The sequence below is a fragment of the Pinus tabuliformis genome, chromosome 6 (assembly GCF_031772625.1).
Source record: "Pinus tabuliformis cultivar Carrire ecotype Pingquan chromosome 6, CPIR1, whole genome shotgun sequence".
NCBI classification, from domain to species: Eukaryota; Viridiplantae; Streptophyta; class Pinopsida; order Pinales; family Pinaceae; genus Pinus; species Pinus tabuliformis.
This window is the reverse complement of record NC_142292.1, coordinates 792,970,017-792,984,409: the sequence shown is the minus strand read 5'-3', so window position 1 is coordinate 792,984,409 and position 14,393 is coordinate 792,970,017. Positions and strand designations below refer to the sequence as shown.

General features: G+C 36.2%; 1 pseudogene; it reads left to right on the top strand.

Annotated features, from left to right (window-relative positions):
- Positions 1-4,944: 4,944 nt before the first annotated feature.
- LOC149261174 (serine hydroxymethyltransferase 3, chloroplastic-like) lies at positions 4,945-13,024 on the top strand (annotated as a pseudogene).
- Positions 13,025-14,393: the final 1,369 nt, after the last annotated feature.

Genomic DNA, 14,393 nt, shown 5'->3' with positions numbered 1-14,393 from the left:
GCCCATAATTTTGTGTAGAGTGCAGTAGATTCTAGAATAACTACACCATATATCTAGTGTGTATATAGATATATGCATGTATTCATGTTGGCCCATATCAAACTAATTTTAATATTTGCAATATTTGGAATTAACTTGGCTGCAAGCTTCCGTTTCTGGAATTGCAATGAAACTCTTAAGAGTTTTGAACATGTTTATTAGGGATTTGAACATTCATGGGGTATGAAATGCCCCTGCTTTACCATCCAACCAAGAGAAGTCACCTTGTAATCCAAATTGTCCACTTGTAACTGCAGAGTATCTATGCACAAGAGAATCTCCTATTGGGACTCACTTCTTTCTAGCATGAATTTACCCAGGGTAGTTTTGATTTGCCAATAGAGATATTATGTTGTTTACATATATTGGGTGTGCCTTGATCTAGTATTACCCAGGTCTGGATTCCACTGTCCTATATTTTCTTCAACCTCTGTATTTGATAGAAATATTCTTCCCACTCTTGCTTCATTTTCAATAATTTTAATTCCTCTCTAGATACCCTAGGGGTATGCTCCAAATAATATATACAAAGGCTTTTATGTCATCTTGTTCTCTCATGTGCAAGGAGACTCCTTGACCTTGAATTATGTGATAACTAGGGGAATAACCAAGATGAGACATGGATTTTGATAAAACAAGGTATGGGGGGAGTGGGATAGGGGACGTAAGGAAAAGATCATGTGGGAGAGACCAAAAAAATAGTGTCCTCTAGCCTGAAAGATAAAGCAGAGCTACTTGGAACCATAATATCAACAGAGCCAAATGGGCTTGAATTTGGGCACCAACTTATTAACTAATCGTGACCTTCTCCATCTTCACAAGGCAAGGTTCATGAACAAGGCCATAATTATAGTCATGTGTTTCCATAACCATATTTTAATAACTTTGTTTGATATGATGGACATTATTTCCCTTCATTCCATCCCTTTTATGTAGTCGTTCTTGAACTCCCATATGATAGCGAATCATGGAGATGAGTGGTGATGGTATGTTGGGTGAGTTGGTGGTATTGGTATCAATGTTGTTCAGAGCAAACCACATGGGATTGTGTATGTTGAATATTATTGAAGAAGGTTTTCATCCATGATGATATCATTGATGATTTGTGTGATGTATAACCTTCAATAATGGTAGTAGTTGTACTGTATGATTTTCCATGACAATAGTAAGAGCACTTTGTTTTGTAATGGAAACAAACAATCATTTTGCAAGAAATATGGTGAATATGAAAAATGCTAATGGGACTTGCAAATGGTGCTTGCTACAATTAGTATGGTGCATCAATAATAAAGAGGATGATGAAATGGAGGATAAGGCATGGAGTATGAAGATGATGATGATGATTCTTGCAAATAGAACTTGCAATAGGATGTACAATGTTGCTTTTTTGTGATGAATTTTGTATAGATACATTAATCCTATTTATAGTTTTATTTATAGTTTTGTTGAGTTAATGGTTATTGAATGGCTTGATAAATGATTGAATTTTAATCTTACTAAACCTAAAAGTCTTGTTTTTCCAAAAACCCAAACTTCTCAGATTCAACTATGATTATATGAAAGTTTAATCTTACTTATCCTAAAGGCTTTGTTTTTCCAAGAAGGTTCAATTCCAGTTTAACTTTTGAGGGGATTTGCAAATTACTAGCTTAATTAGAATATTTATTTTGTGTGTCTAAGAGGGAGGAGATGGTTTATTGGATGGTGATATTACCATCCAAAATCTTCCCCTGCTACAGAGACCTTACATCTCTGTGATGAACTTAATCTGATTTTTTTTTAAGTTTTTAAAGAAAAGGTTCGTGAGAAAATTTGGGGACACCAGATCCTTCTCTTCTTGTACATGAAGGAAAATATGAAACTATTTTACCTTATCAAAAGCGCTTTATAGAATTGAAATCTTTTCTAAAGCGATATGATGAGCCAGATCAGGAGTTTCTCAAAAGTAAGCTTGCAAATATTTTACTGCCTTGATTGTTGATGATACAGTTAGTGTATGGAGCTTACAAATATTTTACTGCCTTGATTGTTGATGATAAAATTAGTGTATGGATATTCTACTTTACTGTTGATGATATACTTTAATGCATTAAATTTTGGTCTCTTTGTAAACAAGATGGTTTGACATTTTATTCTATTGTCTTTGTAATGCCAACTCTTCGATATTTATCTGCTACTGCTCGAAGTGAACATGCAGTGGAGCTAGAAAACATAGCCATTATGCTTTCATTGGAAGAAGGTACATTTACATTGTTGCATCTAGATAGATGTTAATGTTTGATTCAATTTCATTCATAAATTCATATTGTATTCATAATATATTGAGGACATATGAGTTTGAACTAGTAAACTGAGGCCTAAGTTCCTAGAAAACTTGGCTTAGAAGTATTATTTATCTCTCTCCATTTAAGTGTATGCATCTTCTAGTCTTTTAGATATTGTGGTTGGGCATTGAACATAATGTATAGTAAATCTTTTATTTTTATCCTAGGAGACTTACCGTCTTTTTTGCTATGTAGTTAAAGAGATAAGGCAGATGAAAATGCTGAATGTTTTTGCAAAGAATCCAGACAACAAGATAGTAGATGAAGCAGGTACAACTAAACATGTTTCTCAGTTTCCCACCATTGTCTCTACAAAGGCACATATTATGTCCAACCCATAATGTGTCTACTATTGGGAGATTCAGAACAAAATTTGGCATGTCACATAGTTGGAAGGGTAATAATTGGTGGTTGTCACCTTATTGTGGGCATGGTGTCAACTTGCAATGCCTCTTTTATAAGTGGATGCAAAACAAATGCTTCCATACATGACAGTAAAAAGGTTTCCATACATGACAACTCTATTAACAACCTCTCATTTGCAGCAAGAAGCCAAATAATTAGCAAATACTGAATATTTGGCATTCATTGTGCTTGTATAATCTCATAAGAGAGATTTTGTGCTTGGCACCCAAGTTGGGTGACATGTAATCTTTTCATCTTGGCATGTTTCATAGATTGATATAAAACTGAAAATGTGTAGAACTATCCCCATTTCTAGCTTTTGGTTGATTTTTTATTGTTTTTTACACAAGCAAAAGGGGTTTTATCAGAAAGATGATATCTGAGATTCTAAGAGGAATTTCTCTTTTTGGCATTCAATATTGTCAAATTTGTTATCTTTTCAGCTTGGAATATTAACACTACAAATCAATAATTGATTTGTTAGTTGGATAAGTGTGATTTTTCCTACTACAGATGTATTTGAATATTAATGGCTTGTTCGATATGACTGTAAGGATTTTGTTGCAAGCAGGGAAAATTTTAAGAACCCCCCTAAATTTATAAATATAATAAATGGGCGAATCTCCATGGTATATAGGAAAAATGGAAGGCGATTTTATCAATAATATAATATGTATATATAATTTTTTGGCGAATCTCTCACCAAACATGGCGAATATTTTACTCAATTATAAAATCTTGTAAGATCTTGGCGAGTCTTTCACTAAATAATAAAACTTTGTAAAGTCCTAGTGAATCTTAGCATAGGCTACATGCTGGTTTAATTCCCCCATTTAAATAGGCTACATTCCAGGTGAATACCATGGGTCAATACCATGTGCCATTTTGGTGAATACCATGGGTCAATACCATGTGCCATTTTTATTTTTATTAATTCTAATATTAGGGTTAATAATGGTTTTTTGCATGGTATTAATAACAATCTAGTCCATGGTATTTGTCCCATCGTATTTTGGCCATAGGTTTCACCTAAATATAACCCATTTTTGAGTGTTCGTAAATATAAGGTGACTTATTGAGTAAATATAAAAAAATGTTTTATTTGTTTACCATACCTCTTGTTTATTTATATTTTTTATTAATTTACCATACCTCTTTTACAAATATGGTATTTGGCCCATAGGATTCACTTAGTATTTGGCCCATAGGATTCACTTAAATAAAACCTCTTTCTTGAGCCTTCATAAATAGAACGAGGGTTATGGACTAAATATAAAAAGAGGTTTTATTTATTTACGATACGTCTAGTTTATTTATATTTTTATTTATTTACCATACCTTTTGAGTAAGTATAAAAAGACGTTTTATTTATTTACCATACCTCTCATTTATTTATATTTTTATTAATTTACCATACCTCTTTTATAAATATGGTATTTGGCCCATAGGATTCACTTAAATAAAACCTATTTTTGAAAATGGGCGAATGGATTCACTTAAATAAAACCTATTCTTGAAAATGGGCGAATGGAAGGTTGTAAGTCCTAATTTCAAGGGCTAAATTTACCTTTTTTACCCTCTCCCTTAAAATAAGGTGGGCTATTTGAGGTGATTTGTAAAAATGTACTATGATACAAAATATTCGCCCACTAAAAATTTAAAACCCCTTAATTTCGCCAAAGGGCCAACATTCGCCCCTAAAATTATCCTTGGTTGCAAGCTAGTTTTTGATTTGTGTTTTTGGGCATTTTGTATTGTGTTTTCTTGATATAAATGATGCCATTTTAAATATTGTAGTTGACAAAATTAAATGCCTTTACCTTGTTATGAGTTATGTTTACATGACTTCACGTTCACTTTCAGGAGATTATCAGGTGGGGTTTTTAACAAGGGTTTCATTTGAGGAAAAAAATTTGGCGTTTTGGAATAAATTTGTGCTTGCTAGTTTTTTAATATTTTTAAAAATAAACACTATGTTCTTGATCTGGATTCCCCCTGGATGCCAGCAAACAGAAATTGTAGACCTCAATAATACAATTAATTCTCCTATCAAACCGTGCCTCAGTTACTGAGGGTCCTAAATTTATTGTGATTTATTTATCTAGTTTGTAAATTACTTCATGCAGAGGGAAAGAAGATATTTCTAGATCGTCCTCTGAGTGAGCTTGATCTTTAAATGAATGTGATAATTGAGAAAGAAAAGCAGCGGCAATTCATAGGCTTGGAACTTATTGCTTCTGAGAATTTTACATCCCAGGCAGTGATGGAAGTTGTTGGATCATGTCTAACGAACAAGTATTCATCAGGAATACCTGGTAATAGGTAAGCGCCTAAGGTTATAACTTGGAATGTGAAGAATGGAACCATCATGATTGTGATTATGTTTGAGCTGCTTGACAATTTCTTCTTGCCACTTGGTCTTTTTTTCTTGTTAAACTCAGTTTCCCTTAGCTTTTGGACCTGTATTTTTTAGTTTGAATGTTTGACATGTGTGTAATGGTTTATGGGTTCAACGTTATAGTGTTGAGACCTGTATTTGTTATCAAAATGAAGGATACAATTTTTGGACACTTTTCTATATTTATTGACTACTGTATTCACTGTTGCGTTGGGATTTATGCCATGCAGATGCTATGCTGGAAATGAATTAATTGACCAAAGTGAGAGGCTTTACCAGCAAAGGGCCCTAGAAGGATTCCATCTTGACAACACTACATGGCGTGTTAATGTTCAACCATTATCTAGATCCCCAACTAATTTTTTTGTTTATACAACTCTCCTCCAACCACATGATCACATTATGGTGTGTATGGTTCTAAACTACGAACCTCCTTTGATAAGATTATCATTCCTATTTGGGCGTGTAAAATGTGAGAATTTTCTTTGCAACATTTAGGGTTTAGACTCACCACATGGAGGGCATTTGTCTCATGGATTCATGACAGCAAAAAAGCGAGTATCTGCTACATCAATTTACTTTGAATCAATGCCATACTGTTTAGATGAGTCCACAGGTGAGCTCGAATTTCCAATCTAATAATAATTAGGAGGGAAATAGTTCCATGATTAACAAATATTGAACCAATCTTTTGGGGAAGTGTTGAAATTGTTAATGGTTGTGTTTGTTTTCTTGGATTATAGGATTCATTGACTATGAGATGCTTGAGAAGACTACCACCCTTTTCAGGACCAAGCTTATCATTGTTGGTGCTAGTGCATATCCCCGAGACATTGATTACCCTCGCATGAGGCAAGTATTGAAGCTGGGTATTTCTACAGATCTTATAATGGTAGTCCTTTCAAAAATTTATCTTTCCAACAACGTTTATTCTAGAAGATTTTATTAATATGTTCTTTTAGTATGTAATGTTGGATTTTTATGCTTTTTAGTACTAAAAAGTTTGTGGTTTGGGAATATTGCCGATACAGTTGGGGCATACTTAATGATGGAAATGGAACACATAAGTGGTCTCATCGGTGCTTCTATAATGGCTAGTCCATTTGACTTTTATGATGTAGTAACAACTACAATGCACAAGGTGATTTGATGCTATTAATTTGCTATGCACTTCACCCTTTTGATTAAAAATTTGATTATATTAGATGGATTTTTTTTTGGATCTATCTTAATGCTATCTATTTGTGACATTCCTATAGGTTTTAACCACGTACATAAATTACCTGCATACAAATTCTAGAACATAGAAAATAAACAATGCGACAACATAACACATAAAACACATATACACAGAGATTTTCCCCTGGATCCCAAAACCGAGACTACTAGCTTGATTTTTCATTATGTTCCTTTCAATGCTACAATACATATTTATACATGCCGAAGCATCCAAAACCATGGACTGAAAACCATCGCATCCAAAACCATGGACCGAAAAACATTGTCCAAAACCATGTGCGAAAAACATGCACAAAATCATAGGTAGGTCTACCCAACCTAATATAGGGTCCAAAACCAAAATTCTCTGGGGCGCTGCCACGGACCCCATAGAGTGGGGTTACCTGCACCCCTCAAACCCCCTGTGACCCCCCCCGCTACGTAATCGACGCAACTAAGGGGGGGCTCCGCCCCCCTTCTAACCCCCCGGTTAACTATGTGGGCTAGTCGTGGAAAGAATATAACACAACCCAACATTCTCCCACTTGTTCTTTTATTTCCACAGGGGGCAAAAGAGAGCTTAGTAATTTATCCAGCCCTGCAACGCCCATTATTTCTATACACCAAGAGAACTTCTTAGAGCTCACAAATTTTGTCAATGCATCTGTAGTATTCTTCAAAGTTTCCACCTTTACCAGCAACACCTTTTTGTCTTCTATCATATCCCTCACAAAGTGATATTGAACATCAATTTGCTTTGTCTTTGAATGATATGCAGGGTTCTTTGCCAAGAAAATTGCACTTTGGCTGTCACAGTCTATCCTTATAGCTCCATGTACTAACCCCATACTTGAACACAATCTCTGCAACCAAACTACTTCCTTGCTTGCATGAGTGGCTGCCATGTATTCTGCCTCTGTAGTTGATAGTGCCACTACAGATTGTTTCTTACTCATCCAACTGACTGCACCTCCAAATAGGTTAAACACATACCCACTTGTAGATCTTCTCTGATCCAGATCTCCAGTCAAGTCTGCATCAACAAATCCACGAATATCCAACACTCTGTCCAATCCTGGTCTTCATTGATAGCACAAACCATAATCACTAGTGCCACGCAAATACCTAAAAACCCGCTTCACTGTTGTCCAGTGCTCCTTCCCTAGTTTTGACATAAACCTGCTCAATACTCCCACTGCATGTGCAATGTTTGGTCTAGTACAGACCATCGCATACATTAGTCTATCGACTGCACGGGACATGTCCTATTCCTCTTCTTATGTCTTGGGACACTATTCAACAGATAACTTTACATCTACAGGAATAGGAACCTTCACTGGTTTACTATCCTACATATTAAACCTCTACACTATTGTCTCAACATACTTCCTCTGGTTTAACCAGAGCTTCCTCTTTGTCCGATCTCTTTTAATTTCCATGCCCAAAATATAGTTTGCAGCACCAAGACCTTTCATGTCGAATTTGGAGGACAAATGGGTCTTCAAATCTTGGATAATTTTTTTGTCATTTCCAACCAGCAATATATCATCCACATACAAGACAAGATAAATAACACGGTCACCAATTAATTTAAAATACACACAATGATCTTCTTTGCTTCTAGTGAAGCCAAGTCCCCGTATAAATGTATCCAATTTCTGATACCACATCCTTGGTGACTATTTTAACCAATACAGAGACTTCTTTAACTTGCATACCAGTTCTTTCTTACCCTTCATCGCAAAGCCTTCGGGTTGCTTCATGTAGATCTCCTCTTCCAGATCCCCGTGAATAAATGTTGTGTTCACATCCATATATTCTACCTCAAATAAAAAGCAGCAGCAACAGATAAAAGTAATCTAATAGAAGTTACCTTGGCAACAGGAGAAAAAATATCACCAAAATCAATTCCTGACACCTGGGAATAACGTTTTGCTACCAACCGAGCTTTGTATTTCTCCACCTTTCCTTCTGCATTTGTCTTCTTCTTGAACACCCATTTTCTGCCAATGGGTTTCCTTCCGGCCGACAACTCCACCAGATCCCAAGCTTCATTTTTGTGAAAAGATGCCATTTCATCAAAAATGGCCTCTTTCCAAAGTTTTCCATCCTCTGAATCTACTACTTCCTTCACAGTTCTGGGATCATCATCAGTAATAGATAAAAAAAAATTGAACAAAAAGCATATGGACTATACCTTTTTGGTTGCCTTCTTTCTCGAACTAATTTTCTCACACCCGGAGTTTGTGGCTCTTCATCTTCTAATTCCTCCTCTGCTGTAGAGTCTGATTCTTCCTCCTTTAGCTCAAACTCTATCTTCTCAGGTTCCTTTGGTTGGATTTCATGTTTAATAACATCTTTCACCTCTCTGAACACCACATCTCAGTTGTACACAACCTTCCTTGTTACTGGGTTCAAAATCTATAACCCTTTAAACCATCCTTATACCCAATAAAATGCACTTTTCAGATTTACTATCCAACTTGGTTCATTTCTCCCTTGGAACATGTACATATGCATCACATCCAAATACCCTCAGATGTGAAAGAGAGGGTTTCCTACCAGTCCATACCTCTTGTGGAGTTTTATCCTCCAACGTTGATGAAGGTGATCTGTTGACCAAGTAACATGTTGTCTTCATCGCCTCTGCCCAGAATTCCTATCCTAACTCAGCACCACTGAGCATGCTTCTTGCCCTTTCCATCAACGTCTTGTTCATTCTTTCTGCAACTCCATTTTGCTGAGGTGTATATGGAGTAGTCTTCTGTTGTGCTATAACACACTTCTTACAAAATTCTTCAAATTCATTACTACAAAACTCTCCACCATTATATGTCCTCAGCACCTTTATCTTCTTCTCTGTCTGGTTTTCCACTAGAGCCTTCAATTCTTTAAACTTGTCAAAGACTTCAAATTTCATCTTAAGGAAATATATCCATGTATTCCTTGAGAAATCATCTATAAATGATACATACTACACACACACCCAATGATGGAACCTTCACAGGTCCAAACACATCACTATGCACAAGCTCTAATATCTATTTCGCCCTCTTACCACCAAAGGGGAAACTCACCCGATTCTGCTTCCCATATACACAATTTTCACAGAAATCAAAATCCAGAGAGCTATTACTCATACCTTCTACCATACCTTTACCATGAAGTATTTGAAGGCTCTTCTCTCCAATATGTCCAAGCCTTTGATGCCACAGCATGGTCTTCTCTCCAGAGACCACTAGATTTTCTACTCCACTTTCAGGAACCACAGAACTGTTGCACCCATCAACAACAGTGCTACCTTGCAGCTTGTACAGAGTTCCAATCCGAACTCCCCGCATCAATACCAGTGCTCCTCGAACCATCTTGCAGGTATCCTTCTCGAACACTGTTTTTACACCTACATCATCCAGCTTGCTTACAGAAATCATATTTATGGCCAATGCAGGAATATGTAGAACACCTGGAAGTGTTCTAACCCTTCCACCTTGCAAATTCAACTTTAATTTTCCGCGACCAATGATTCTAGCCTTCCTATCATCCCCTAAGAAGACATCACCACCATCATATTTCTCATACTTGCAGAACCACTCTCTATGGGGAGTGAAGTGAAAGGATGCACTTGAGTCAGTCAACCATGCCTCGTGATCTACATGTGTACTTGAAGAAGCCAAGTACACATCCCCACCTTCATCTAAGGTGGTTATCGCCTCTGCAGAAGGAGCATCATCAAATCCATTTTCTTTGTCAAGAGATTTATATTTACAATCCCTTTTGTAGTGCCATTCCTTTCCGCATTTCCAGCACACCACCTTTACAAGTTTTCCTGGAGATTTAGATCTCCCTCTAGATTTAGATCTCCCACTCGATGACTTATTTTTGTTTCTGTTCTGGGACCGTCCTCGTACAAACAAGGCATCACCATTCTGGCTCTCCATATTTTTCCGTCTCATCTCCTCTATCAACAAGGATGAGACTATTTCATCAAACTGCAAGGTAGTAGCATTGCTACCTATTGTAATAACCAGACTATCCAACGAATCTGGTAGAGAACACAACAAACTAATGCACTTATCTTCATCTGAAATTTTGATATCAACAGACGATAACTGACTTGCCACATTATTAAATGCATTGAAATGCTCTATCACCGAGTCTCTGTCTTTCCTCCTCAGGTTATACAGCTTTTTCCGTAGGAACAGTTTATTCATCAGAGACTTAGATTGGTACAAAGTCCCTAACTTGTCCCACAAAGGCTTCGTCGTAGCTTCCCCTGATACATTCAACAATACTGAATCTGAGACACACAATCGTATTGTGCTCTTTGCCTTCCGATCCAACTTCTTCCATTCTTCATCAGACACTCCCATTGGTTCAGTACCTGAATCTACCGTGATCCACTAATCTTTATCCACCAATAGATCCTCCATATTGAGTTTCCACAACTCGAAACTCTGACCATTAAATTTCTCGATCTCTATCTTCCCGAGCGAAACCACTCAGCACCAAAGGCATCCCCTTGAAGCCAACAACTCCAATACCAAATGTAGGTTTTAACCCCATACATAAATTACTTGCATATGAATTCTAGAACATAGAAAATAAACAATGCGAGAGCATAACACATAAAACACATATACACAAATATTTTCCCCTGGATCCCAAAACCGGGACTACCAGCTTGATTTTTCATTATGTTCCTTTCAATGTTACAATACATATTTATACATGCTGAAGCATCCAATACCATGGACCGAAAACCATCATGTCCAAAACCATGTGCGAAAAACATGCACAAAACCATAGGTAGGTCCGCCCAAGCTAATATAGGGTCCAAAACCAAAATTTTCTGGGGCACTTCCCCAGACCCCATATAGTGGGGTTACCTACACCCCTCAAACCCCTATGACTCCCCCTGCTACGCAATCGGCGCAACTAAGGGGGCTCCGCCCCCCTTCTAACCCCCCAGTTAACTACATGGGCTAGTCGTGGAAAGAATATAACACAACTCAACATTGTGGTTTGGGAATATTGCCGATATAGTTGGGGCATACTTAATGATGGACATGGAACACATAAGTGGTCTCATCGGTGCTTCTATAATGGCTAGTCCATTTGAATTTTATGATGTAGTAAAAACTACAATGCACAAGGTGATTTGATGCTATTAATTTGCTATGCACTTCACCCTTTTGATTAAAAATTTGACTATATTAGATGGATTTTTTTTTTGGATCTATCTTAATGCTATCTATTTGTGACATTCCCCCCTTGTCGAAGAAAAAGAATCCCATGAATTTTCAATAAACGGTGAAGAACTAAAATAAATATGTCATTCCCATCATAGGAGGAGTGATTCTAGAGTTAAGTGGTGTAGATTTTCCTTTTGATTCTCTTACATGTTCTCTGATTCAGTTTCATGTTCCTTGAATTATTTTTCAATTGTTTTACTTTTTTCTTTTCATTTTTATCTTTTTGATATTTTTCATTATGAAATATTTTTGCGTTGGAGGATTATGATTTTTAGTCTTTACGAGGTCCTCACGGAGGCATGATATTCTTCAGGAAGGAACAAGTATTGGGGGTCAACCTAGAGACAACCATCAACAATGCAGTTTTTCCAGGGTTATAGGTCAATCTGAGTTCTCCTTCCTTTCCTCCATCATCCATACTGTTCTCCTAGTGACTAATATCATAATATTGGATATATATATTTTTTGTATCATTGCGTTTCTAAAAGATACATGAAATAATTTGTGGCTTTCTATGGAGGACCACATAACCATACCATAGGAGGGCTGGTTTTTTGTTTAAAGCAGGCTGTAACTGTAGAGTTCAAGGCTTATCAAGTACAGGTGTAGCACTCTCACATGTCTAAGCTTCTGTAAAATTCATGCATGTGAATTATTTTGTGAATGGATTTTGTTTCTGGTCAGAAGTAAAATAGTTTTAGTAGGTTGTATCAAATTGTTGAGCCCTTGCAAAGGGACTAATGGATTTGGGTTACAATTTGGTGTTTGGTGGTAGTGAAAATCACCTAGTTCTAGTTGGTTTGAGGCCCTTGGTAAGGATCCTATATTCATATGTTGGAGTAAACAACCTACTTGTCTATTTATTTCTATTGGATTTAGCTGGTTGAATGCAACATGGTATATATTAATGGACTTTGACAGGGCATTGATGGTGCAAGAGTAGAGAACGTTTTGGATGTTGCCTCTATCATACTCAACAAGAATTCTTTACCAGGTTACATGAATTTTTGCTTTGTATATTTAGGTGTAAGGGAGTCACTAATTTTCCTTGCTCCATGGGATGTTATAGCTTACTTTCAGACCTTACTTTTTCAGGTGATAAAAGTGTTATGGTTCCTGGTGGTATTTTCATGAGGACTCCTGCATTAACCACCCATGGGGTTCTTGAGGATGAATTTATTAAGGTTGTAGATTTTATCCACGAGGGGGTGCAGATAGCCATTAAGGCTAAGGGCTCTGTGCAAATTACAAACTTAAAATATTTTATACAATTTATTAAGTCATACAATTTCTAGCTACGAAATAACATTTCTGATCTCAAAAAGAAGGTTGAATCATATGCTAGCCAATTTCCATTGCTTGGTGTTGGCACTGAAAATATTAGTTAGAGATATGACATGCTCATAGCCTCAAAATTGTCCTTTATTAAATTTTAGTTTGGGCTTCAGTGATGATAACCAAGTTGGTAAGATTTGGTTCCATGTGTAGATTATAGTGATGAATAATGTTGGAAGTTGAATTTGTCTGAATTTATGTTTTCCCGGCATTAGCATTAACAGAATATTTTCTAATGTGTTAGATGTTGAGTTTTCCATTTTATTTATTGGAAATTATGTATGCCTCTATTATTTATTGGCAATTATGTACGGCTCTCTTTTTTTCATCACAAGAATTTTGGGTTGAAAATTATTGATATCTTGTATGGAAGCTATTACAATACTTATTTATGTGGTGTGACTATGGATATTTTATATAGCCTGGAAAGAAATATTCCATACTTATCAAGGGCCCAGGTATTGGGCCAATTACACAGTTTCATAAAGTGTGCTCACTAAGACACTTCTACACATGCACAAATTCCATGTATACATGACACATTTGTAATCAATTGGGTTCTAAGATTTTATTGTTACATTCATCATCTCACATAGGTTGGCAAGAATTGGTCCCATTTGTAGATTATAGAAATGAACCATGTTGAGATATGCATTTTTTCTGAATTTATGTGCTTTCCCAGTATAAGCATCAACATATTATGTTCTATTGTGATGGATGTTGAGTTTTCTATTTTATTTATTGGCAAAAAAAGTCTAGATAATTTGTATGGTACTCCTCTTGTTCCTCACATTTGGGTTGAAATTTATTGTAACATTATTGACAATGTATTCATCTTCAACAAAAATAAGAGCAATAGAGGTTTATTTTCTAAAAGACCATGAAATCATAGTGGAGCCCAGGCTAAAACAATACCCAAAGGTGCTCTTTCTATCATTAGAGGTACCAACCCAATCAACATCAGTGAAACCATATAGTTTCCATTCACCATTAGAAGCATACTTCAGACCATACTCAATGGTACCACGCAAGTACCTCAATATGTGTTTTTCTACAACATAGTGTACATGACAAGGGTCCACTAAAAATTGGCTCAATGTATTCACTGCACAAAAAATATCAAGTTTGATGTTCACAAGATACTTCAACGAACCAATCAATTTGTGATACACAATAGGATAAAAAAACTCTGATTCACTGTCTCAAATATTCTTCAAGTTCATAACCATAGAAGTGTCCATGGACTTGCAGTTCATCATGCAAAATCTTTGAAGAATCAAAACAATGTATTTTCCTTGATCCACAAAGATCTTATATGTTTTTTTCCAAATTTCCAATCCCAAATATTAATGCATGAGGCTAAGATCCTTCATCTCAAATCTAGAAACCAACTCCCTCTTGCACTGAATAATGGTGAGCTCC